This window comes from Electrophorus electricus, chromosome 7, assembly GCF_013358815.1.
Source record: "Electrophorus electricus isolate fEleEle1 chromosome 7, fEleEle1.pri, whole genome shotgun sequence".
NCBI classification, from domain to species: domain Eukaryota; kingdom Metazoa; phylum Chordata; class Actinopteri; order Gymnotiformes; family Gymnotidae; genus Electrophorus; species Electrophorus electricus.
The window spans coordinates 23,458,364-23,463,413 of NC_049541.1; the positions used below are offsets into that span (position 1 = coordinate 23,458,364).

Here is a 5,050-nt window from a genome sequence, read left to right on the forward strand (position 1 = left end):
CATTTATAAAAGAACAGATACTGCATCTTCTTGGAACATTTCCACCCTGTATAATGGATGACAGATGCTGGCTGCAGGTCTGGGCGATATTTCTATTTCTGACTTTGTCTATGTTCAGAGGACTCTCAGTGATAGCCTTGACAGTGTGTCTAGATCTGGCGTAATTCCCTCTGTGGAGTTTAGCTGGGTGAATGTGAATGTGGGCAAGTGCTGCAATAATATGATAAATCTCACAATGCCAGATTGCCCTGCGGCTGGAACAAAAAGAATGATTGACACTTGAAACTGCTGATAGCTAAAAATGGGAAAATTAATTCTGTGAGTAATCCAGGCTGCTGAGCTTACCTGATCATACAGAGAGAGTAACTTTATTATGCACTTATATGCTCATATCATAAAAATCAGAATTTTATTTCACATTATCACTGGACTGGTTACCACTTAAGACTCCACGAGTAACTGATCTCTCACTCTTTATTTTTCCCTTTATTGTTTATATTATTGCTATTGTAGCGTCCTTTGGCAGTCAGAGAAGGATGCACGCAACACCACCCCTTTGAGTCTTGGTTCTTCTCCAGGTTTCTTCCTCATGTTCTAGGGAGTTTTTCCTTGCCACTCTCACCCCTGGTTTGCTCAGTGGTGGCTTGAAGTCAGACGTTTGTAAAGCTGCTTTATGACAACGGCTGTTGTAAAAAGTGCTTTATAAATATATACATTTCACTTTGACTTTGATCAGGGTGCTGTTAAGATTGTCTTAAATGAAAGCAAAAGTGTTTGGTGTAATACTCACGCAACCATTTAAGATTATCTTTATGATGTTTTTGGGAAACCCAGCCCAGTTCACTGTATTTTTAAAACTGTGATTTCATTTAATATTGTATTTTCTTATTAACAGAACTTGTAACAAATGCAGCAGTGTGTTGGATATAGGCTTATGTAGGTTCTGATTGAGATGGCGTGGAATGGCATTCTCATTTAAATGAATGGTATATACTGTATGTTGGCCATGTGTGCTTTGATATCTTTGTACAGTCCTTTAGTGAAACTGGTGACTTAATTCATTTTCATTGACTGAAAGGAAAGGTTAACTTAAACTTGGAAACATCATTTTGCTCTCCTACAGAGAAGAATATTATACTGAATATCAAAGATAGTTTTGGCAGAATGTTTTGCCATACTGCCCCCTATTGTTCAATATCCATGTTGAACTCTTTAAATAATGTGAATTAATTACAATAACAAAAAAAATTAATCAGAGGTTAATCATGCCTTTCCTTTAAACTAAATTCTATTTCCTAAAATTACAAAAAGCCCCTCAAATTATGACTGATTTACTTTTAAAAAAACCCTCAAATTATGACTGATTTCAAAACTGAAATGTTTCTGATTACTTTTGTCAATTTATGATATAAATATATAGAATAAAGCTATTCTAGAACTAGTGTGTGTTGCTGAAATGAGCAAAACATGAGCTTAATGTGTAGTCTGATGCCTTCAGCCATCTCTGGGCATCCTCTGAAACAATTATGAACATTACTAAAGAGGTTTAATATCTGATCTTTAGGACATACTTTTTTCAGCACTGTTTAATTAAATCCACTGTTTTCTGTATGTATCTTACGTATTGAAGTCCCTATGCGAGAAAGATATAGTACTAAATGCACTGACTTTTTATAAAGCCCACACAAATGTTGGGAGGGGGGGGCATTTCCCCTTATGATGCAGCCTCATTGTGGCAATTTCCAAACATAGTAGAATTCTTGGGGCTAAATAACTTACATGTCTATAAACACCATTCAGATCTACTGTTGGTTAAATGAAAATTATTTGAATGCATTTATGAAAAAAAGTCAGCAGTAAATCGAACTAGCAAACAATTTTACTTTGATAGTGCAAATATGAAGGGAGTCATAGATGTGTAGATTTTTAACACAATACTGGAGGTAAGATGTGTTGTCTGGAATGCAGCAGATAGGAGAGTCTGTGCTTACGGCTGATGTAGGGATACACCCCAGCTTCTCAGGATATCTCCCAGATTTTATCCAACGTACCACATCACAACTCCAGATGGGTTGATGGAGACTGTGAAGTGAATCTTTACTGATGGCAAGGTCACCTTGTCCCCTTTAAATACATCGTAGGCCTGAAGGAAAAAACCCACAGTAGAAAGCACACTCAGCATTTCAAAACTTCAAAATCAGAGTTTTAGAGCTCTTGAGTTGTGTGATTATGAGCAGACCGGATTGTTGGAGGAACACTGACCAGGTAGCTGCTCAGTGAGCAGTGGTAGTGGTACAGCATGTCGGTGTGTCGGCTGAGAAACACTAGCGAGCTGGCGGCCTGAGAGACAGAGGTCTCCACAACGCCTTGGTGCCGTCCTGGACCCGGGACAGGAAAGTGGTCAGCGAAAGGGGTCAGCCCACCTGCTTTTACAGCCAAGCTCATTTGCAGACTTCCCATGGACATTTCAGACAGCCTCAGTCAGAAGATGAGAATGCTATTCCATCCCAAGCAGCACTGTCTACTAGCAACTCAGTGTGGAATTACTAACTGACAATATTTCTTGGACAAAATAAATTGATTAAACCAAAGGGTTGCAGCCAGTTGAGTTAACGGTGTTAGGGTAAGGCACATGCTTTGCTATTTTGCTTCTAATGGTACTGTTTCAGAATATAATTTTTTTCCTAAACTTTGTTCCAAAAAATGTGCATAAAATAAAGATGTAAAATTTGATTAGGAGCTAACCATCACACAAGTAAGTGTAACAAGTATGCCAGAATTAAGTATATGACTGGTTTAGTGGCCTGAAATATTCAGTCCAATATTTACCTGTAGAATGCATCTACCCTGGATACCCAGAGAGCCCTGATTGATGGCAATGACAGCTCAGTTTTGTAGAATATTGTGGGCTTCGCTGATCAGTATTCGAAGGTCGTTCGACATGATAAGAGGTGCAGCCATGATCGCCCATAGGTACATCTGAGCTTCTGATTGGTCCAGACTCAGGCTGTAGTTTCATATAATCAGATAAAAGGTGGGACATAAAAAAAAATATATAAATATGTAGGAATTTAAACTGTAAAGCCACTGAATGAGGGCTCATAAATACAGAATGCCAAATAAAACACCTGAGGTGTTTTCTCATGCTATTTTTCACACTATGAGGCAAGCAGAGATGCAGACTGACCATGTCAGGGTCGTTCCAGTGGCCTGGCCCTGCAAAACGTTGCAGATGTTATTGAAGAACCAGTCAACTATCCTCAACACACTATCCCAAGAGTCCTTGATGTCTTCGTAGTTACGGCACAGGCTGCAGATTTCTCCCAGAAGTGTGTAGTTCACCTGCAGGTAAAAAAGTGCAACAATGCCCTCTGAGCTCTAAAAATTATATTTTAAAAAATTACATCAATAAGCAATCAAGTAGCCAACTCAGGTATAATTGATATGAACCATATGAGTCTACTAGAGTCAGCTGGTGGATCATAGTGCTAGGAATAAATACTATCATTCACTCATTTATTCACTGATTCATTCCTTCATTTATCATCTATTTATTTTTTAATTCGTTCACATATTATATCAAATAATTTAACATACACTTGGAGGAAGCCCACCACGGTAAACAGGCCAGCTACATGAGTAGGCAATTGGACATTCTGTTGCATTCAGAGCCTTAGACACAAGTGGATACAACATAAAACAGCATATGTATTCCCAAAGATCATACTGACATTCATCCACTATATCCTGGACATGTTGCTTTGCTAGCAGAGGTGTTAAAGGCAACTTACACTGCTCTCAAACTGGAATACAGAGGTTATTAAAATCATATGAGATGAATGAAGGATATTTACCCTTTTGCTGCTCTTCACTGTTCGAGCAGCAGCCATCAAACTTCAGCATGTCTACGCCCCAGCTGGCGAATGTCTGTGTATGAAGCTCAATCTTATCAAGCGTGGTGTCAGGGAACCCAAAACACATGTGCGTACCCAGGTTGGCATAAATGCCCAGCTTTAGGCCACAATCATGTATGTAACGTGCCAGTTTCAGGATGCCAAGGGAAAATCTGAAACAGGTTCTCAGTGAGATCCTTCCAAACTAATAAAGCAATGTATCCTCTAAATAAATCCCAGCAAACTGCTCACAGATGATGATAAATGACACCTTAATCCCTCAGAAACTCCACAAAACTGTGGCAAATATAGAGAGATGGAATCAAAGACAGAAAGAGAAAGAGAGATATATACTTCACCTAAACATGTCAAGCAAAAGACGTCCCCCATTGTCTCTTAATATGAACGACCAGCAGTCATCAATAATGAGGTAATTATAGCCCAGGTTCTTCCAGCCATCTTCGGCCAGCCTGTCTGCCATGTCAGTGAACAAAGTTTCAATGACATACACACATGGCCACGTTCACATACACACACACACACACACACACACACACACACACACACACACACACACACACACACACACACACACACAGAGATTTTGTCAGAATACCTCATGCAACAACAAAAGAGAATAGAGACAAAGCTAATTACTTCCATCACAACATTGTTTATGTGTAATAATGGAGTTGAATGATCAGTTGAATGATTGATTGATTTTTCAGTTATTTATAGGTTGTCACTAGGTTTTTGCAACCCACAAAAGTACCTTATGCAATTCTTTGGGTCATTCACACAGTGCACATTACTGCGGAATCGCTCCCAGGACATCCAGCCCATAGGGGGTGTCCTCATCAGCCCATTGTCTAATGCCAAAGCAGGCAAAGCCATCACTAGCTCTATCACTAATACCCAGACTTGCATCTCTGAGGAAAATGAAAACCTTTCATGACAGGGCTACAATGAGAATTTTAAAAGAACACCTTTGAACTCAAAAGTATAAAAGGGCATTCTGTACTGTGAATGGGCATCTGCAAACAGAATTGGAAATCTCCTTTGAGATTGAGATGCGGCAGCTGTCAGGTCCCTGAAAGAGGCTGACACCTGTCTCTGAAACCTCAGTCTACAAATTCTCTGAGCTCTGAGTCCACCTG

General features: G+C 39.4%; 1 pseudogene; it reads right to left on the reverse strand.

Annotated features, from left to right (window-relative positions):
- Positions 1-1,996: 1,996 nt before the first annotated feature.
- LOC113578979 lies at positions 1,997-4,787 on the reverse strand (annotated as a pseudogene).
- Between the last annotated feature and the right edge of the window lie 263 nt (positions 4,788-5,050).